Genomic DNA, 23,186 nt, shown 5'->3' with positions numbered 1-23,186 from the left:
ACCATCTGTCGCTACGGGGTGCCAACCGAGATAATTTCAGATAATGGTTCCCACTTCAAGAAAGAAGTGATAGACTTGTTGGAGAAATACAATGTGGCTTTCCATAAGTCATCTACATACAGGCCGCAGACCAACAGAGCGGTTGAGGCCGCCAACAAGAATATCAAGCATATACTGCAGAAGATGGTGGAAACCTATCGAGATTGGCCAGACAAGCTGCCATTTGCTCTGTGGGGCTACAGGACTTCAATCAGAACTTCTACTGGAGCAACTCCATATTCATTGGTCTATGGAATGGAGGCTGTTCTACCCATTGAGATTGAGGTTCCGTCGTTGCGAGTATTGGCTGAATGCCAGATAGCCGAAGCAGATTGGCAGCAAAGCAGATTCGAAGAACTCATGCTCTTTGATGAAAGAAGACTGAAAGCACTGTACCACATCCAAGGCTATCAACGCAGAATTGCCCGGGCTTTCAACAAGAAGGTTAAGTCCAGGAATCTGAAAGAAGGAGATTTGGTGCTCAAAGACAACCGAGCTCCCATCCACGACCCAAGGGGCAAGTTCAAACCTAATTGGACTGGGCCTTACATCATCAAAGTTATCTGGTCAGGTGGGGCTGTGGTTCTGATGGATCTAGATGGCTTGGAGTTCTCACAACCGATCAATATGGACAAGTTGAAGAAATACTATCCTTGAGAGGCTCGCTAGGCCGAAAACCCGAAAGGGCGACCTAGACAAAAGTCAGAGCATACAAAATTAGAAAAATATAAAAACTAAGCTCGCAAGGTTGAAAACCCGCAAAGGGCGGCCTTGGCAAAAGTTAGAGCGCAAAAGGAGAGTGAAAATACTCGAGTGAACCTTGGCCTGAACTACGTAAGGCTTGATTCCCATCTTTGGGATACGTAGGCAACTTCACCTTGAAGTTCAGCCATAAACTTTTCCCCGATCAACTCTGTCCATTTTGATCATCTCAGTCATCTTTATCCATCAGCATTTATCGTGATCTCCGGTACAGTGCTGTTCAGACTAGGGGCAACTTTCCATTGCCGCGACGGTGCAAAGTTACTCAGACTAGGGGCAACTTTCCGTTGCCGTGCAGTGCCGCATTGTTCTTCAGACTAGGGGCAACTTTCCAGTTGCGGAGATCTGGGGTTGTGCATCTCAGTGACAGATTTTCGGCGTGTCTAGTTCTGATCCACATCGAAAATAGTTTTGAAAAGTTTTAATAAAAGTTGACTTTGTTCAAATCAATCTTTTTACGACTAAGACCATTTTTGGACCAAAAACGGAAAATTTTCAGTACCACAACTTTCAATTTCATTGATTTCAAAACTGAGTTCTCCTGCTCTTGCATTACAATCGAAGTAGCTTTTTTTTTTTAGTACATTCATAAAGAAAACTTGAAAATACTAATAAGCAATAAACTTGAGGCATAGTTGAATCAAGTATCTCTGCGTCCCCTTCCAGAGCTGGACGGAGCATCTGATGCCAAGCTAGGCCCAACCTGTGCCTCCTCATTGAGCCAATCCAAGCACTCATCGGACAAAGTGCAACTGAAAGTGGAAGCAGGGGGCAGGAGCTCTCTAGTCCTCCATGCCGTGGCATATCGGGCAAGCTGTGCACCCCGAACTGGGAAAGCGGCTGGGTACTCAATCCCCTCCGGTGGGCAGGTCTGATCATGACCAAACTGACGCAGGAACCGGAACGGAAAATAGAATACGCAGTGGGTGAGACCAATCAATTGGATCCCAATCAGCCGGGACATACTATAGCTCATTGCCGGGAGGTTGAGCCAAGGGCAACGCCAAGCAATGCCGTCTGCGGACAAATTGCACATCCAATCGAACCACCACCTTTCGTCAAGAGCATTGACTAGGCGCTGCCGAAAGAAGTAGCCTCGAGCTGAATAGGCCGGGCAAGAGTCCACAACCTGCAACTTGTCCATTAACCATACCTAGGGGAGGGATGGAAAATGAGAGAATGAAGAACAGAGAGATGTATGATGAGAGAAAAGTAAGACAAGGGTTTTGTGAGAAAAACCGAGCCTGAGGGTCGAGTGATGTGAGCAAATATATATAAGGTCGGGTGGGAAACATTACCTGCAGCAGCAGTGGACTCCCAGCAAACCTAGTCGCCTCCCGGCGATAGACAGAATCTAAGCCCATCAGTGTCTCGGCCAAGGTCATGGCAATACAGCTCTTTTCTTCTCTCAAACCTTGGGCGACTTCAATCAAGCGAATGCTAGCCCCGCCGAAGCCCGAGGAAAGCAGAAAGTGAGACAACAAACATAAGCAGAGGGCGTGTTGCCGGAAACCCTGCCAATAATGGTTGCTGCGGTCACCGGCGTCGGAAAAACGATGGATCAAGCCGAGGATGTCCAGTTCCTCACTGCAGATCAGAGATCGAGCGTCGTGCGCCGTGAGCCCACACATCCGCCCTAAAGCCTGAGCGTGACCAAAACGGAGCTGAGGCAAGATCACTTCAGAGCACTCAGACTCCATCAAAACCTGAAAATCTTCGAAAGTGGGGCACATCTCTTGGCCGCCAAAGCTAAAAACATGCGTCACTGGATTCCAGAACCTTGCCGCGGCATGGAGAAAAGGAAGCTGTAGCGGAGTACGGCTCAGCGTGAATAGTGTATTCAAGCCGAAACCCCGGAAATTCAGCTTTTCCGAGCCATCTAGAGAAAAGATCCAAGATGTGACATTTTCTGCGAGAAACGCCTCCATCTTTGGCTAAAACTAAGATGAAATGAATGTTCCCGAAGTTGAGGCTTTTATAGAAGGAAAAACACTATTCACGGGGACACGTGTCAAAAATCTGGTGGCTACAGGACTAAATGGCCGGCCGGCCACCTTTTCTGGCTGGCCAGCCATTTACTTTTTACAAAACTGGCCGGCCAGCTGTCTCTCTCCACAAAAATGGCCGGCCGGCTCCCAGGGATGGCCGGCAATGCTGCAGTGTATCCTCTTGGCCCTGTTTTACTCTTTGAGAGAAAGTTCCAAGCATTTCCATGCAACGGGAGAGTCAAAGGCCTTCATCTCCCTCCGTTTCGGATGCGTTCCGGTGCCCAGATCGTCCGAAGTACACTCTGTTATTGCTGAACTTTGTTTATCGAGCTGTAGTTTTGATTATCGAGTTGAGTTTTGTTTATCGAGTTGTTGTTTTGCTTATCGAGTTGTTTGTCGAGCGGACGTGTTTCGTGTTTTTGAGTCATTGCTCTCTGTTTAAGCAATTTTTGTTAAAGTCTTGTTTATTTGCGTTGTTGCATTTTGTTTATCGAGTTGTAAACTTGCTAAAGGTCCTGTTATATCTTAGTAGGTTGAGTTGCTTAGTTTGTTGCGTCGGTTCACTACCTGACTTGGTGATTACACAATGCACATTTCCATTCAATTTCATTTTTGTGCAAAATAAAATGATGCGATACGATGCTAAAAGTTTAAAATACAAACACCTTTTCAAAAGCTATTTCATTTCATCATGCTTTACAACAAACAAAGGTACAAGTTTTACAAAAAATAAAACTGCCTAACAATGTGCAAAGTGCTACAAACTACTAGCAAAAAGAAAAATAAAGCAGGAAACAACAGCATCAAAGTCCTCGGGAGCGGGAACGAGAAGCACTCCTCATCCTCTTCTGCGGGACAATCTCCGCACCATCATCATCATCTGAGTCGGAGCTGTCATCCTCAGGATCCCCCTCAGCCTCGCCTTTATTCCCCGAGCCAAAACCGGAGCCCCCCTCCTTAGCAGATGTCTCTGACTGACGATCGGTAGCCTCCTCCTCCTCCTCAGCATCCTCCTCCTCCTCATCAGGCTCCACCTCCTCATCAGGCTCCACCTCCACAACGTGAGCCCTGCGTCTGCGGACAGGCCCTCCTCGAGCTCCTCGAAAAGGCCTAGATGGCCCGGCTCCTCGGGAAGGCCGAGATGACCCCGCCCCCTGAAAAGGCCCGGGTGACCCAACTCCCTGAAAAGGCCCAGATGGCCCAACTCCCCAAGAAGGCCCAGGTGGCCTGGCCTGCGGCTGACCGGACCATGAAGGCATCTGAAAACAAAGAGTTCAATTCAAATACATCAGTCCAAATATATACATCAGATGCAGATACAAGCAGAGGCTACGTGAAGTGGGTGCATGTAAATACAGTGTACAAGTGGGGTGTGTGTCAGATGTGCTCTACACAAGTAGTCTATCGATGCAGTAGAAATCAGCATGTCATCAGAAGTATGATAAATGCCAGAAAACTGAAGGGTACCTGAATGCCCGCAACAGACAACTGTGCCTCCCTACGCAGGACCATGCCCTCGAGTGTGGCCACCAGTCCAACCACCTCCTCTATGTACCCTCGCGGTGGCTGCAAAAATGAGTTCATAATCATCAGTGAACAAAAGAATGTCTAAACATCTGAATGATGAATGAAAAATAGTGGAGCATACCAACGGTGAGTCAGGATCAATGGCGTATCGATCACTGGGCATCGGAGGCTCTAGTGGGATCGGGATCGGAGAGATAGCCCCATACTGCCACGCCATCAACTCAGTCGGCATATCTGGCCATCCAGGATGAGGATAAGTCGACGGAATCGGAGGAACCGGTCTACTCCCACCTCTAGATGTACCAGCCCTGCTAGTAGAAGGGGCGTCTGCAGCCCGAGCCCGAGCCTGGCCCGAGGATGACATACCGGCAGGCCTCATCATCGGAATACGAGCTCCCGTCAATGGAGGCATCAAATATATGTGACGGTAAGTGGCGTAGTCCCCCTCCTCAATATGTAATAAAGCATCACTACCCAGCATGGCGCCGACTACCTCCGAGTAAGAGAGCCTGTCAGCAGTCCGCATACTGGCTGGGGGTACTGCGGGAGGATCCTGAGAAAGATACCCCCATACCTGGCGCAGAAAGCATTCCCCCAGGAACCATACCCTGCCAACCGGCCCTTCAAGCAGGACCCTATACTGGGAGATGTCCGACCCTCCGGTATACTGAAGTCGGAGACCATCACCCAGGGGCGCCCAAGGCTGCCATGTGATCTGCGGATGATAAATGCATAAACCAATCAGAAATCGAGAATACACAGAGCAAATCAAAGATGAAAATGAAAAGAACTGAAAGTTCTGAGGTACCTCTGAATGTCGCACAGTGTCAAAGTACTATCGCAGGTAAAGGAGGGCCTCTCGAGGTCTCGGCCGGTGCGGGCCCTCGAACACCAATGAATATGGGGTCATGGGAATCCCTGCCACCTCCAGCTCTGGGGCTAATGATGGGAAGTATACATAGACCCATAGCTGAGAAAAGCAGTGCAGAATGTAAGTGCGAAATGCTGAGAGCAAAATACAGATTGTAAAAGTGCGCTGTGAGTGCAATGTACAAGTGATGAAAAGCAGAAATGTAAATCAAGGGGACAGAAAGGTACCTCCCAGGCTCTCCAATAGCCGCCGAGTAAATCGCCTCGCCCGCGGGAGGTCGCGCTCATATAAAAGTAAAGGGTAGCCAGGCCGGCGCCACCCCAGTCATATCGATGGACCTGTGATAGGTCGACCAGAGCGCTCAGCAGATATAACCCAGCTGTGTTCCCTCTGTCGGCGAACAGGGTAGTCCCGAAGAGGAACATAAGGAAACCACGGGCGTACTGCTCCGTCTCCTCGGGAGTCTCAGGCACCATCTCCGCCCGCCGGAAGTGGGAAGAGAACCAAGTGTATCGGACTCTCCCAGAAACCCTATCAACAGGCGGGCGAGCCCCCAATAGATACATCCAAGCGGCCTCCCACTCGTCCATATCCTCATCATAGGGGATGGACCAACCTCCGATGTCTAAGCCGGTCAGCACAGCGAAGTCTAGGGGCGTCATGGTCATATCTCCAGTGGTAGAGAAATGAAAGGAGTTAGTGGTGTCCCACCATCTCTCTACCAAGGCTGCCATCAGTGTCCTCCTGGCAGGACAACGTGACAACCCGACGCAGAAGGGCCCAAACCCTGCCAAGTCTACTAAGTCTCGGACGCCCTCCGGGAGCTCAGCATACCAGTCCCGCGCGATGGTGGAACCATACCCCCGCACACTGCGGGAACCAACCTGCATTCAGAATGAATACATGTGTCAATAATGAAATGAATGGGCTGTGTGCCAGTATAACAAATGGGCTGTGTGCCAATGTAATGAAATGGGCTGTGTGCCAGTATAATGAATGGGCTGTGTGCCAGTATAATGAATGGGCTGTGTGCCAGTATAATAAACGGGCTGTGTGCCAATGAGATGAAATGGGCTGTGTGCCAATGGGATGAAATGGGCTGTGTGCCGATGAAGTGAAATAAGCTACATGCAAATCTATCTGGGCTGCGTGTTCAGAAAATTTGAAGTTTGGGCTGCGTGTTCAACTTTCAGTTAAATTGTGGGCTGCGTGTTCACTATCTATCTGGGCTGCGTGTTCAGAAAATTTGAAGTTTGGGCTGCGTGTTCAACTTTCAATTAAATTGTGGGCTGCGTGTTCACTATCAATCTGGGCTGCGTGTTCAGAAAATTTGAAGTTTGGGCTACGTGTTCAACTTTCAGTTAAATTGTGGGCTGCGTGTTCACTATCTATCTGGGCTGCGTGTTCAGAAAATTTGAAGTTTGGGCTGCGTGTTCAACTTTCAGTTAAATTGTGGGCTGCGTGTTCACTATCTATCTGGGCTGCGTGTTCAGAAAATTTGAAGTTTGGGCTGCGTGTTCAACTTTCAGTTAAATTGTGGGCTGCGTGTTCACTATCTATCTGGGCTGCGTGTTCAGAAAATTTGAAGTTTGGGCTGCGTGTTCAACTTTCAGTTAAATTGTGGGCTGCGTGTTCACTATCTATCTGGGCTGCGTGTTCAGAAAATCTAAAGTTTGGGCTGCGTGTTCAACTTTCTATCAGTGTGGGCTGCGTGTTCACTATCTATTTGGGCTGCGTGTTCAGAAAATTTGAAGTTTGGGCTGCGTGTTCAACTTTCTATCATTGTGGGCTGCGTGTTCACTATTTAATCTGGGCTGCATGTTCAGAAAATTTGAATTGTGGGCTGCGTGTTCACTATCTATCTGGGCTGCGTGTTCAGAAAATTTAAAGTTTGGGCTGCGTGTTCAACTTTCTATCAGTGTGGGCTGCGTGTTCACTATTTAATCTGGGCTGCGTGTTCAGAAAATTTGAATTGTGGGCTGCGTGTTCAGAAAATTTAAAGTTTGGGCTGCGTGTTCAACTTTCTATCAGTGTGGGCTGCGTGTTCACTATCTATCTGGGCTGCGTGTTCAGAAAATTTGAAGTTTGGGCTGCGTGTTCAACTTTTTATAATTGTGGGCTGCGTGTTCACTATCTATCTGGGCTGCGTGTTCAGAAAATTTAAAGTTTGGGCTGCGTGTTCAACTTTCTATCATTGTGGGCTGCGTGTTCACTATCTATCTGGGCTGCGTGTTCAGAAAATTTAAAGTTTGGGATGCGTGTTCAACTTTCTATCATTGTGGGCTGCGTGTTCACTATCTATCTGGGCTGCGTGTTCAGAAAATTTGAAGTTTGGGCTGCGTGTTCAACTTTCTATCAGTGTGGGCTGCGTGTTCACTATTTAATCTGGGCTGCGTGTTCAGAAAATTTGAAGTTTGGGCTGCGTGTTCAAATTTCAACTAGTGTGGGCTGTGTGTTCACTTTCGAATTCGGGCTGTGTGTTCGACAAATCAGTGTCTGAGCCATGTGTTCTAATGTAGGCTGTGTGTTCGCAATTAATTAATGAGCCGAGTATTCAGAAATTCGAGTGTTGAAACTACATGTTTAGGATGCAAGCAAAGTACTATGTCATAAGCTAAACTGCGTGTTCAAGCATGGCAAAGATGCGAAATCTACGAAAAATACAGAAAATGAAGTAAATACCTCTCGGGCCTCATGAGAGAGGTGATGCTCCGGCTCTCGGAGAAGCAGATCCCCGGGTGCTCGCTCGTCAAAGCTAGTGAAGTGACGGAAGACAGCACGCGGGAGGACGTGTGCTGGCAGACGGTACCTCCCGGGAATAAAAGGTCGGGTCCTCGGGGGTAGGGTCATGGGATCGAAATCATCTCCGGCACCTGGAAAACCTCCGCCGTGGGGAGAATTACCCGCCATTTGCAGAAGAATCTGCAAAAGGGAGCAAAAATGAGCAAAATGAGCCAAAATTGGAAAAAGTCAACAAAAGTCAACTCTCGGGAAATAAAAAGGTCAACAAAAGTCAACTCCCGAGAAAATCTTCCAAATATTGAGACAAACTTACCTCAAGTGGCGAAAATGCGAAAAGAAGCTCCGAAACCGAAATTTAATCGCTGCAAAGTGCTTGAATCTGAATATTTTTGCGAAAATAATTTGCGCGGGGCGTTGGAAAACGCGTGTGGAACTCAGATCTGGAGGAGAAAATGTTGTAGGAGGCAAGAAAGGGAGAGGCCTCGACTGCCTTATATAGGCTCAAGGTCTTGGTTGAAGAAGCATGAAAGAAAGGAGGTGAAAAGACCCAAAAGCCCCCGGATTTGGGCATATGGCCGGCCGGCCCTCTTTTCTGGCCGGCCAGCTATCTGCTTTTTGGAAAAATGGCCGGCCAGCTATTTGCTTTATGGAAAACCGGTTGGCCACCTCCCCCTTTCCCTATAAACGGCCGGCCATGTTCCCCACATGCCCACCTAGCTCTCTGCAAATTTTGAGGAAGATCGGAGTTCCCGGGACCTGAAAAAGTTCAAGAAAAGTATACTTCCGGTCGCGAAATAGCTCCGCCGGGACTTCAGCTTCAAGATCTGACATGTGTCTCATCATCACTCATCAAAATCGAAGTGTATCCTTTTTGAATGAGTTGTAACCTTTCAGGGAAGCGGATCGGAGGCCGTGATCGAGTCGCCTTCGCCGAAACGCGTATTTCCGTACTCGTTATTTCATGACAAACGGACACCCTGATTCATGCTCGTGTCACATTATCTTGCATTCTCATGAGCATACCTGCATTAACGTACACATTTCTTGATATTGGCATACCTCTATGTTTGAGCATGCATTGTCACGCATGTTCCACTCTTGCATTGCGATGCATTCACTCACCGGCACTGCGTGTGTCAAACTTCTAGAATCACATTGGATATATGTTGGTAGCATACTGTACTTGTTGCAATTTCTCTCTTTTTTGCAGGCACGATATTGTATGTATGGTTCAATTGAGGCTGGTGCGACCAGACGAATCGCGCAGGTATCGTATCTTCTCCGTGTGAGACGTGGCGGGGATTGAATAATCCTCCGCATTCTTAACTGCATGAAATGTAGTTGTTGCTTTGCATTCTTGCTTAAAACTGTTGCACCTATTTGCGAATACTTGCTTCATTACAGCTTGCTACATTTGCATGATCATTGGGTTACCTTCGGCTTCTTGCATATCATTTGCACTTTGCCCCTGCCTGCGGGCACATCTCTGTTTATCTTGTACGTTTGTCTAAGTCTTCGGCCTTGTCAAAAATGGGTCGTCTCTGGGCTTTGACATTCACTCTCGTCACTTATGACTTTCGAGTTCTGTCAAAGAGGGGCAACTGTAGACACCCCATTTTTGACCGACCTTGAGACTCAGACGTCACCAGTTGAGCGCTTGGTGATATTGCATAATGTGCTCGTTCAGAAGTTTCAGAGTTGCGGCCGTGAGCCCTGCCTCCGGACTTCCGAACCCTCTTCTGTGCCTTGTCTCGGTTTGCGAACCAGACTCGGTTTTCTCGGTTTCTTTTCCTGAGGGAAGAGAGAGGTCCTGTAGACCATCTCTCAGTGGCCGTAGGCTACATTTGGTGGCCGTAGGCCATTTTTCCCATTTCGAAGTCTGGTTTCCGATTTTCGGAGCCGTCAGGCCGTGTGCCTCGGTTCGGGACCGCTTAACCATCTCCTATTGCTCCGGTTTTTGGCATACTTCCTATTTTCTCCCTTTTGAGGGACACTGGGGTCTGAGAAACCCACTTCGTGGCCGAATGCCACTTTCGGTGCTTAACAGCCCATTTTCGGGACCCCGAACTGCGCGTTTTGGCTCCCGAACATTCGTTTTGCAACGGTTTTCGTTCATTTTTGGCAGGTACCTCTGTTTTATCACCGGGGAGGTCACTGAAGGGCGGGAGGCCAGCAATTGTTACAGCAACCAGTTATACTTCCTCCGACGCCCTCCGGCGCCCGTTTTTCGCACTTCCGGGCTAATGTTGAACACCTTGGGCCCATTTTCTCGAACTTTGAACCACATATTTGTGATGTACACACATGGGAGGACCCTAAAAGTTGGTGGCCGGCCATTAATGCTACTTGACCCTTTTGACCCCCTCCTTCCGAGCTAATGTTGAACCCCTTGGACCTTTTTTCTTGAACTTTGAACCACATATTTGTGATGTACACACATGAGAGGACCCTAAAAGTTGGTGGCCGGCCAGTAATTCCACCTGACCCTTTTGAACCCCTCTTTCCGAGCTAATGTTGAACCCCTTGGACCCACTTTCTTGGACTTTTAACCACAGGGTTGTGTTGTACACACATAGGAGGACACCATCAGTTGGTGGCTGGCCAGAAAATCTGATTGACCCTTTTGACCCCTAGCCGGCCGGCTAGGGGATGTGGCCGGCCAGCCACCTGCAGCAAAAGTACCAGGCCGGCCGAGCTCCTTGCACTGTTCCCTTTACAGCTGTGGGGCTTTATCCCCCAGAAAAGATCTTTATCCGGGGGATATTTTGTGGGGGAAAGTTTGTCTCCTTTTCCCCCACCTTTACACCCCCTTCTTGGCCTTTATAACAAGCAAGCTACATCCTTTGTTGGGGTTAGAAAACTTCACCTTCAAGCTTCCATACACAACTCCATCTCTATACCTCTCATTTCCTTGAAAATCTCTAAGTCCCTAAGCACCATTTCTTCTACACCACCAAGCTCTACCATTACCACTTCATTTCCAGCAACAAGGAAGGTTTCTCAAAGGCAAAAGGAGCTGCAAATTGATCCAAGAAGCAACAAAAATCTTAGTCTTCAAGGGTAAGTAACATTTCTCCTCTTTGACCCTTTTTCTTGATCCATTTGTAAGCCCCACTTGCTTTTTGTTTCAAGCTCCGGCCCTAACTGAAAAGGGCCCTCTTTTGAGCTCATATTCACTTTTCATTAAGGGCTCAACCCTGTTTGAACCCTCCATGATACACTTACTTCATTGATCCTCTTATATGTCATAATTTTGCATGATATTTTTGGCCCATGAGTAATCTGTTTTTGAGAATGTTGTAAACTGATATTAGGCTTATTTTGAGCCCCTCTTCAACATTGAAGAAGGGCTCAACATCATTTGGGACTTCCATGTTGTACTTACCTTTATACTCCTCTTTTGGTCCCCATTTTTGCATGCAATGGCAGCCTACCATGCTTTTGTTTTTGGCCATTTTACAGTTCTGAAAAAGTGCTTATTTTGGTCTATTCTTCATGTTTCATTCAGGTCCTTTCATGGTTTGGGACCTCCATATGCTACTTCATGTTATATCTCTCTTTTATTCCCCATTCTTGCATGTTTAGTTAGCCTATCATGCTTTTGTTTTTGGCCATTTTACAGTTCTGGAGATAGTCCTATTTTTGTCCATTCTACATGTTTTATTGAGGGTCTTTGGCTGTTTGGTGAATATTTTGCACACCTCATGTTATAGCCACTTTTGGGCCTCATTTTGCATCACATTTCTATCATGTTTGTATACTGATTTTGAGGCTGCCATATACTGTAAATATTCATATTTTTGGTCCCTCTTCAGTGTTGTAGAAGGAAATTTTTCAGTTTGGATTTTTCTTATATCACTTGCTTCATTACCCCTCTCTTGGCCCCTATTCTTGCATGCCATTTTTGCCATACTTATGCTTGCTGTTTGGCCATGTTTATAACTGTGAAAGTGCCTTTTTTGGGACTGTCTAGCTTCTGTCTTTGCATTACATGTCCATATTGTGCATGTTTGGCATAGCTATAGGCCATTTCGGGTGCCTAAATTCGCATTTCGGGACTATTTCACGCATTTCATGTCATTTCGCCTCATTTCGGGACTGTTTTCCCCCATATTTTAGTACTGAAATTCCATTAGAATGATTGCTATCCATTCCATGTCATTACATCGCATTTTGCCATCGCCTCGGTTTGCGTGCCCGTGTGCACGCATTTCGAGGCACCCCATTTTTATCCGTCGACATCCTATGTGAGTGTGCCTGAGGCTCACTCATGTTGGTATAAGTCCATATCATGCTTCCATGTCATTACATCGCATTTTGCCATCGCCTCGGTTTGCGTGCCCGTGTGCACGCATTTCGAGGCACCCCATTTTTATCCGTCGGCATCCTATATGAGTGTGGCTGAGGCTCACTCATGTTGGTATAAGTCCATATCATGCTTCCATGTCATTACATCGCATTTTGCCATCGCCTCGGTTTGCGTGCCCGTGTGCACGCATTTCGAGGCACCCCATTTTTATCCATCGGCATCCTATGGGAGTGTGGCTGAGGCTCACTCATGTTGGTATAAGTCCATATCATGCTTCCATGTCATTACATCGCATTTTGCCATCGCCTCGGTTTGCGTGCCCGTGTGCACGCATTTCGAGGCACCCCATTTTTATCCGTCGGCATCCTATGTGAGTGTGGCTGAGGCTCACTCATATTGGTATAAGCCCATATCATGTTTTCATGTCATTTGCACCACATTTTGCCATTGCCTCGGTTTCCGTGCCCGCGTGCACGCATTTCAAGGCATCTCATTTTCATAGCATAGTGCATACTAGGTTGTATCTTAGATTGCATTCTGCCATTTTCTAGGTTTGCGTGCCTGTGTGCGCACATTTCGAGGCATGTCATTCCATAGCATTGTGTATGTTAGGATTGTATCTTAGATTGTATTCTGCCATTTTCTCGGTTTGCGTGCCTGTGTGCGCGCATTTCGAGGCATGTCATTCCATAGCATTGTGTATGTTAGGATTGTATCTTAGATTGCATTCTGCCATTTTCTCGGTTTGCGTGCCTGTGTGCGCGCATTTCGAGGCATGTCATTCCATAGCATTGTGTATGTTAGGATTGTATCTTAGTTGCATTTCATGCATATCATGCATATTACATCGTGTCCGGAATAGGAGTTAGCCCGGGCACGGGAAACGAGGTACATTCCGTACTCCGAGTGACGGAATGTGTCTCAATTCCCCAGTCACCGACACTCCGGATTATCCATGATGGAGTTAGGTTTTAGCTGTAGTTTCACGTGCATTCATCCTATATTGAGTTGTGCATTTCGACTCCTCGACCATCATGCCTCGGTATGCGTGATTGGTGGCACGAGGATCGAGACATGCATATATCTGTGCAAATACATTGCTATGCCCCTTTCCTGCTCTCTGTTGCAGCAAAACGAAGAATCAGCAACTTTTTGGGGCTTGGCACGCATTTCAAGAACAGGTGTAAACAGAGGCTAATTGGGGCATTCCGGTGGATTTCCGCGCAAGACAATTCGGACATGCATCATCCATCAGAAGCAAGGCAGTCCCTGGCTTGCATGCCAGTTTTATTTATTTTCTTAGTTAATTTGTTAATTAATTAGGAATTTGTATATTTTTCGGACTGTAATATTCTTTCATTCGGGACTGTAATATTTGGACTGTATTATTTATTCGGACCCTCTGCGCGAGGGCACAACTGTAATAAGTGCGCGTGAGTGTGATGTATGTCTTCCAACCCCACGTCTTTCTCCCTTTTATTTATCCGCTTATGATGGTTAGATTAGGGCATATTTCGATTAGCATACAGTATGACAGCATGTTTGCATTCATTCATCTGTATTGCATGCACCGGGCTCGGCACATCATACTAACTGCATTGTACTTTCAAATTCAAAGTTGAATACATGATAGTTGTAACATTTCATATACCATCATAGAATGGCCGAGCCTGCTATAATTGCATTTTGCATGCGTTGCATTAGGCATTTTTGTATAGTTAGGATCATGCATGATTTCTAATGAAGTTTCTATTTTGGCTTGGAGTACTCGGTGAGTTTTATGCTTTAGCATCCTTGCATGCGTGTGAGTGACTGCCATGAATAGCATGCTTACCATGAGGCTATGTGCTTATATGATATAACTGCCTGAATGCCTGTGGGTGAAGGTTGGGTTACTTAAATTGGAATAAATCATCAAATGTTTTAAAGCCTACCTGCGGGTAGCAAACCATTTTCAAAAACAAACATGAAATGTTTCGTTCCAATTCAGGCGACCCGGTCTATATTTATATGCTGTGCGCATCACATAGTAACCTAGGCTAATAAATCGGAATAAGAACTCACAATGTTTTCAAAAATTGATATCATGGTTAGTAGAGGCCGGTCTATGACCGGGCGAGCGGGGGTGCTCACGAAGTGACCTTCCCCAATCGTACCCAAGTTCCCGAGCCGAGGCATCTTTGGTGATGACGGACACGTGGCCTTTTGGCACCGAGTCAGGGTTTCCTAAATTTTCCAAAATAAAATATTTAGGTGGCGACTCTGTATCTGGCAAAGCAGTCCATGTTTGGCACTTCTTTCAAAAATCTGTTTTTCTTAAAACGATTTGCCGGATTTGGACTCTTTGGTTCAGACTTAGAACCGTGACTGACAAAAGTCGAGTCCGAGCTGTGGCGAGGCCCCCGCGGGCTTGTTACATCGTGGTGGTAGTCGTGTGTCTAAGTCGTTTGCTCTTGTCCATACAGATATCTAGGGTCCTTCTAGAACACTCACTGCCACAGCTAGGGGTGGGCGCGGGTCGGTTGCGGCCACGAAACCTCCAATCCGCCATCCGTCCGCCAGATTGGCGGATTGAAGAAAATCAATCCGCATCCGTCCGCCAATCCGGCGGATGTGGATTGAGCGGATTGGCGGTTTGGCGGATGGATGCGAATCGGTTTGGCGGTTTAAAATTTTATAAATTTTCAACATAATTCAACTTGTGCACTTCCTTAAAAAAAAAAAGTATTACAGTCAATGACTTAAAAAAGTATTACAATCACTGTATGCCTTATCCAAAGAAAAAAAGTTTGAAACTTTAGAATATCACGATCACTGTATACTTCATCCACATATTACAATTACAGCATGATTCATCCCTATAAAGTATTACAATCTGTGATTCTTAAAATATAATAACAATTCAAACCACCAAAACCATAAACAGAGCAGTAGTAGAGATTGAATGTCTCTATATTGTTACATCTACATATGTTTTTGAAAACAAAAACCAACCAGCATATATCATATTTTTTATTTATTATTTTTAGAGTTAGATTTAAAAACTAAAAAATATAGATGAATAATATGTTTATTTTTTTCAATTCAAAAATATATTCAAGTTGAAAACTTTTTTTCAACAGAATATTTAAACTCTTTTTCAATTGAAAACACAAACATAATATTTAAACAAATTGAAAATACAAAGTCTTATAAATTACTACAGGTGCTCGCGATTTGGCGGTTTGGCGGTTCGGTTGCGGCCAAAAAATCTCAAATCCGCCATCCGTCCGCCAAATTGGCGGATTGGAGAAAATCAATCCGCAACCGTCCGCTCATCATCACGCATCCGTCCAAAATGCGGCGGATCGGTTCGGTTCGGTCGGTTTTGGCGGATCGGTATATCCGCTGCTCACCCCTAGCCACAGCTTGCTTGGTTCCATTTATCCAAAAACACTTTTTAAAAAATTATACTTTCTTATTTTCCGTATTTTTTTGTTTTTACTGAATTTTTTTAATATTTTAAGTAATTTTTTTACTTTTTAGACACACCCAACATAAATACAACTAAAAAGTAAAAAAATTATAAAAAAATCTTTTAAAAATTCACTAAATACCAAAAATACAAAAAAAAAAATACAAGAATTCAGTACATTTTTTGTATTTTTATGTATTTATTAATTTTTTAAAGTATTTTTTTACAAAATTTTTACTTTTTAGATACATCTAAGTAAGATGCACCTAAAAAAGTAAAAAAAAAAGTTTAAAATTTTAAAAATATTCACTAAAAATAAAAAATTATGAAAACCAAAAAACTTTATCCAGAAAACTCAAACTAAACACACTGAATGGTTTTTTTTTTATTTTGTTATTTTTGTGGATGATTACTCTCGGATGACTTGGTTGTTTTTAATGAAACAAAGATTTGATTTGCCTTCTACCATCTCTAAGTTTTATAATGAAATCTTTACTCAATTTGGGAAAAGTATTAAGATATTTTAGTCTGATAATGCCTTAGAATATGAGCAATCTATTATGACTACCTTTTGTGATGCTCATGGTATTATTCATCAAACTAGTTCTCATACATCTCAAAATAATGTTGCGGAGCGAAAACACCGCTATTTGTTAGATGTTGCTTGCACACTGATGTTTAATATGTATGTCCCCAAACAGTTTTGGGGCGATGTTCTCACTGCTTATTTTCTTATTAACCGCGTGCCCTCTAGTGTAGTACATGCGTCCCCCTATTCTCAGTTATATCCCACATCGTCTCCATTTCCCCTGTCGCCTCATGTTTTTGGTTAGGTGGCCTTTGTCCACTTGACCCCGGTTTGGATAAGTTATCTCCCCGTGCTCGCAAGTGCTTGTTCTTGGGCTATTCTCATACTCAGAAAGGGTATCGGTGTTATCATCCTGAGTCACGTCGATACTTTATCAGTGCTAATGTTGCCTTTTTTTTAGTCCACTCCGTTTTTCTCCTCCGCTAGGCAACAATTATCTACTGATCTTCTCTCTTGTCGGGAGGGGAAGCTAGCCCCTCTCACCCCTACTCTTCCATCTTGTGTTCCTTCCTCCTCTTCTATGTCATCTCCTTCCCCTCCCCTCTACCCCTCCTTTGTAGGTTTATCAGCAATCTCAAGCTCGTCACATTGTGTCCTATGGCCCGACCAGTTCATCTCTTTCGTCTGAGGTTCCTTTCTCCCTTATTCCATCTACCGATGTGCCCTCTAATGACCTTCCTATTGCTCTCCGCAAAGGTACACGTACTTGCACACCTATTTCTAATTTTGTTTCTTATGATCGCCTCTCTCCTAGTTTTCACTCCTTTGCTTGTAGCTTGTCTAGTATTATCATTCCCCGCTCATATCAACAGGTTATGTCCATCTCTGGTTGGAAGCATGTAACAGATGAAGAAATGCATGCCCTACATAAGAATTAGACATGGGAACTTACCCCTTTAGCTTCTGGCAAATCCATTGTGGAATGTCGTTGGATTTATACTGTTAAGCATCTTCTTGATGGGACTGTTGAGCGGCTTAAGGCTTGCCTGGTAGCTAAAGGCTACGCACAAACCTATAGTGTTGATTACCTGGTGACTCTCTCTCTTATGGCTTGTCTTAACTCTATTTGAATCCTTCTCTCCATTACAGTTAGTAAATCTTAACTTTTATATCAACTTGATATCAAGAATGTCTTTCTTCAAGGCGATCTCAAAGAAGTCTATATGGATCAAACCCTTGGCTATGTTATTTCCATTCATGAGCATCTTGTTTGTCGATTGCAGAAGGCCTTGTATGGTCTCATTGAGTCCCCTCGTGCCTAGTTTGATCACTTCAATGCTATTGTGCTTGCCTATGGATTTCGCCGTTCCACTTTTGATCGCTCTGTCATTGTTCAACACTCGTCTAATAGGAGTATTGTTCTTATTGTCTATGTGGATGACATAATTATTTTTGCGAGTGACTCCACTGGTGTTGCTAATTTGAAGCGGTATTTGGGCTAACAATTTCACACCAAAAACTTGGGTCATCTTCAGTATTTTCTTGGGATTGATATTACTCGCTCTTCTTAGGACTTCTTTCTCTCACAACGGAAGTATGTTCTTAATCTTCTCACTAAGACTAGCCTCTTAGGCACTCGCCCTAGTGATACTCCCATGGATTCTAGTATTAAACTTGATAGTGAAACCGGGGACTTGTTTCCTGATATTGGTTGTTATCGTTGGCTGGTTGGGAAGTTAATCTATTTCACTGTCACTCGTCCAGATATTACGTATGCCATGTGTGTGGTCAGTCAGTTTTTGCATACAGGCCACCAACCCCATTTTGCTACTGTGTGTCGCATCTTGCAGTACTTGAAGAGTGCCCCTGGTCAAGGTTTGCTCTGTTCTCTTGTTCTGTTAATATTTACTCAAGTTGAAAGTACGATGGTCATATTGCAATGTTAGGATTTATATATATATATATATATATATATATTATGCTGACTTAGAATTGAATAGATAATTTTTCCAAATATATAAAATTTCTCCCTCTTCTCTCTTATCTCTTCTTCTTCCTCTTAAATCCTAACCCTAAATTCTTCATTTTACATTTCAACTATGTCCATAAAAAATGAGCAAGGGGCACCGCATCGACGCATGGGTGCGGTGAAAAATGGGCAAAGGTTTCTGCATTTTTCTAGGCGAGCGCGAGTAAAGAAGCTAGTCCAAGACTATAGGTTTAGGGTAGCCACATGGAATATAGAAACTTTAACTGATAAAACTATGGACTTGGTAGATGTTATGATTAGGAAGAGAGTTGTTATAGCATACGTACAAGAAACTAAGTGGACGGATGAGAAAGCTAAGGAAATTGAAGATACTGGGTTTAAACTGTATTATAATGGCAAGGATAAACACAGGAATGTGATAGGAATAATAGTTGCCAAGGGTCTAGTGGAAAATGTAGTGGTGGTCATTAGGAAATGTGATAGGATTATGTTAGTTAAACTAGTTATTGAAGGGAATATAGTGACCGTCATTAGTGCATACGCCCCCCAAGTAGGATTAAATGATCAGACTAAGAACAATTTTTGGGAGCAAATGGATGATATCTTACAGGAGATACCTGTAGGAGAGAACCTTGTTATAGGTGGAGATTTCAACAGCCATGTAAGAATAGATAAACTAGGCTATGAGAGGATGCATGGTGGATATGGTTTTGGTGATAGAAATGAGGCTGGAGAGAGTATTTTAGATTTTGCATTGGCTTCTAACCTGGTGGTGGCTAATCCTATGTATAAGAAGAGGGAGAAGCATTTGATAACCTTTAAGAGTGGGTCAGTTAAAAGCTAAATAGATTACTTTTTAGTGAGGAAAGTGGACAGTCTAAAATACAGTGACTATAAGATGATTCTTGGAGAGAGCCTGACGTCTCAACATAAGATTTTCGTACTAGATTTATGCTTTAAAGAGTAATACCAAGCTAGTAAGGATAGTAGGCGTCATAGGACGAGATGGTGGTACTTAAAAACAGATAAACTATAAATATTTAAGAATGGAATGAATAATGAAGGTAGTTGGGACTTAGAAGATGATGCTAATACTATATGGAACTTGATGGTCAATTGTACAAGGAGAATCTCAAGGGAAGTTCTTGGAGAGTCAAAAGGAAAGGGACCCAACTAAAGGGAAACTTGGTGGTGGAGAGAAGAGGTTCAAGCGGTAGTTAAGGCAAAAAAACAGTGTTTTAAAAAGTGACAGAAGGATAAAACTAAGGAAAACCTTGAGAGCTATAGATTGGCTAATAAGGAGGCAAGAAACTAGTGAGAGGCTAAATTAAAAGCTTATGATAACCTATACACAAACTAGATAGTAAAAAAGGAGAGAAGAGGGTATACAAATTTGCCAAGATAAGGCAGAGGAAAACAATAAATTTTAATCAAGTTAAGTGCATCAAGAGTGAAAATTCTAAGGTATTGGTGAAGGATGAAAAGAATAAGGAGATGTGAAAGAACTATTTTGAGAAACTATTAAAAGAGGAACATGGAAGTACATTAATAGGGGAGGAAATAGCCAATTATAAGGAAAACCAAGACTATAGGTTCTATCACAAGATTAGAAACTTTGAAGGGAAGATTACACTTGAGAAAATGAAATCGAATAAGGCTTTAGGACCCGATAATATCCCTATTGAAGCTTGGAAGTGTTTGTGTAAGAAGGGGGTTGCTTGGTTGACTAGGTTGTTTAGTAAGATTTTGTTGACTAGGAACAAATTAGATGAGTAGAGGAAGAGTATTTTAGTGCCAACCTATAAAAATAAAAGAGATGTCCAGAATTGCAACAAATACAGAGGCATCAAGCTAATGTGTCATATAATGAAAGTGTGGGAGAGGGTGATGAAACATTGAATGCGAGATATAACAGAGGTGTCAGAGAATCAATTTGGGTTTATACCTGGTAGGTCAACAATGGAAGTGATCTATCTTTTGAGGAGAATAATAGAAAAGTATAGAGAAAAGAAAAAAGACATTCATATTGTGTTTATCGATCTTGAGAAAACATATGATAAAGTACCTCAGGATTTAATCTGGTGGGTGTTAGAAAATAAAGGGGTGACAAAAGGTTACATTGATGTTATTAGGGACATGTATGAAGGGGTAGTAACCATTATTAGATCGCCTGTTAGAGAGACAAATGGATTTTCAATTACTATAAGGTTTTTTTGGGGTGAATAAATTTTTTTTTTTTTAAGTCCTTATCTTTTTACTTTAATTATAGATGAGTTCAGAAATATTCAGGATGATGCGCCATGATGTATGCTTTTTGCAAATGATATCGTGTTAGTGGATGAAACTATAGGAGTTAACACAAAATTGAAGATTTTGAGAGAAGCACTTGAATCTAAAAGATTTCAGATAAACAAAATTAAGACAGAATACATAGAGTATAAATTTAGTAACAGTAACAATGAAAGTAGAGGAGATGTAAAAATTGAGAACCCAGTACTTAAGAGTGAACAATTTTGTTATTTAAGGTCGATTATCACAACAGCGGGGGAGATTAATGTGGATATGGTCCATAGAATTAAGGCAGGGTGATTTAAGTGGAGAAATGCGTCTGGGGTACTGTGCAATAAACAAGTGCCCACTAGACTAAAAAGAAAGTTCCATAAAACGGCTATTAGACCAGTGATGTTGTATAGAACGGAGTGTTAGGCAACCAAGAAACAACATGTAGATAAGATGAGTGTTGTTAAGATGAGGATGCTAAAGTGGATGTGTGGCAAGACTAGAAAAGACAGAATTAAGAATGAGTATATTCGGCAATGGGAAGGAGTAGCACCGACAGAAGATAAGTTGAGAGAGAATAGATTGAGATGGCTTGGTCATATTCAACGAAAACCAACAGAGACAGTAGTGAATAGATGCAATGCAGTGACAGTAGATGAAAGTGTTAGGGGACGAGGTAGAAGATTGACGTTGGCTAGCATAGTAAATAGAGATATGAATCTATTTAATTTGACTAACGAAATAACCTTTGATAAAGCCACGTGCAAAAGAAGGATTCATGTAGCCGACCTCATTTGATGAGACTTAAGCCTTTGTTTGGTTTGGTTAGGTTAATAGTAGTATATGACATATAACAATAAAAACAATCAAATGCAAAAATAATTAAAGTATTTTGGTAATGGTAAAAAAAATCTCATGTAATTTTATATTTTTTTATATTGCAAAAATACCCTATATTTTTTTTTTAAAAGCAACACAATATAATTGTACCCTTACTAAAAAATTATATTAATGTTCCGAAGTACGCAAAATGTATCCATCCTAGACCCAACCCCGAGCTGTACCCATGCCATACCCAAGTCATGCCCATGCGTGCTTATGCTTCGTAGGTTTAGACTCTTGAAGACTCATTGCTATAGTTAAAAGAAAATTCATGGATTAAAGAAAGTCATTAACATTGGCGGGAGAATAGAATATTAAAAGCACTAGGGCATGATAGTACAAACACTAAAAAGTAAATCAAAACACCCCCATCTATTAGCGAATAACACCTTACCCACTTCAAATATGAACTCATACATTTTGACCTATGTTACACGGACTCTTCAAAATAAATCAAATACCCGTATCGGACACCCGATACTTGGACAAGGATATGGAATATATGTCGGATACTTTTCAATGGATACTTCTTATATAATTGTATATAACACATTATTATGTGTACATATTATTGTATAATTGCTATAAATGTCCTTTTAATACTATAAATTACATATAGCATCATTTTATCTTACATACATGATTAAAAATATAAAAATAAGACATTTTTTTAGTGAGTCCACGTACCCTTAAATTTATAGTTTCATGAGTCCGACCTCTAGATACATACCCACACACCCATACCTAAGTCCATATAACATAGATTTTGACTATAAAAACCATACAAATAGGTCCATCTTGGAGGGGTGGAAGTGATGCATTTTTGTAGTTGAGGGGTTCAAAATATACAAGTTCATAATTGAGGGGAGTAAATTGATGTTCATTAAGAGTAAAGGGAGTATCAGTTAATTAAGACTAAAACTAATTTTGAAACTATCAGTAGTGAATGTACAAGGATCAGAAAGAAATCAATTAGGACATTATGAGAATTTACATCACATAATTATTCGATGTCTTCTAGTTAAGGGTTCAACACAAGGGTTCAACTTGAAACAAAACAGTAACAGTTTTCCCAACAATGAGGACAAACGCGCAGCCAAGGAAGGTCAGTGTGCAATATTAAACTATGAGTAGGAATGCCAAGCCCACAAACATCTTATTTTTACAAGATTTTCAATAGCATTATTTTACCAACCAAAAACGAAAAACCATTTTATCATAACATGAGACATCCATATAAACATGCTGCCAAATTAAATCCTCAAAAGACCTTGCATTCTTAGAACCAATGGGCAACTGGATGCTTTAAATACTAAATGAAAACATACCTTTCGCTTAATGGGTGCCGATGTGCTAACAACAGGTTTAAAGAATGATTCTAATCTGTTTGGGGAGAAAATAAAAATAAAAAATAAAGAAAACAATAGACATTAAAGAAGCATAGTGGAAAAGCATATCTGAACTCATTTTCACTTTTTAAGCATTTCATACCGGCCCTGAGTTGACTTGATGATGCAGATTGAATTTTAGAAAATAAGTATTTTTATTTTATTATTTTATTGCTTATGTCCATCATAGTAGTGGTGTCCTTATTTTATTATTTTATTGCTTATATCCACCATAGTAGTATAGATTCGGAACAGAGTAGCAGTTTAGGAAATTGCCTTATATTTTCTTCTATTTTTGGTCGTTGTTTTTCCATTTCAAATCTGGTTGTTTCTTAGTTAGGTCTATAATTTGCTTATAAATATTGGATGTAAGCCTTAGGGCTCTAGAGAGAGTTTTTTTGATTAATATATTTTGAGTTTTATTA

General features: G+C 42.7%; 1 long non-coding RNA gene across 2 annotated transcripts in view; it reads right to left on the bottom strand.

Annotated features, from left to right (window-relative positions):
• Positions 1-22,884, bottom strand: part of LOC145790531 (uncharacterized) — a 41,073-nt gene extending 18,189 nt beyond the window's left edge. For both annotated transcript variants that reach the window (XR_014329318.1, XR_014329317.1), the window contains exons 1-2: positions 22,865-22,884; positions 22,702-22,756 (exon numbers count right to left, since the gene is read on the bottom strand). This is a non-coding gene — a long non-coding RNA (uncharacterized LOC145790531). The remainder of the gene's footprint in view (positions 1-22,701; positions 22,757-22,864) is intronic.
• Positions 22,885-23,186: the final 302 nt, after the last annotated feature.

The sequence above is a fragment of the Camellia sinensis genome, chromosome 5, assembly GCF_055761805.1.
Source record: "Camellia sinensis isolate YWXY chromosome 5, ASM5576180v1, whole genome shotgun sequence".
Taxonomy (NCBI): Eukaryota; Viridiplantae; Streptophyta; class Magnoliopsida; order Ericales; family Theaceae; genus Camellia; species Camellia sinensis.
Note: the sequence above shows the minus strand (reverse complement) of the source record. Positions and strands in the feature narration are given on the sequence as shown.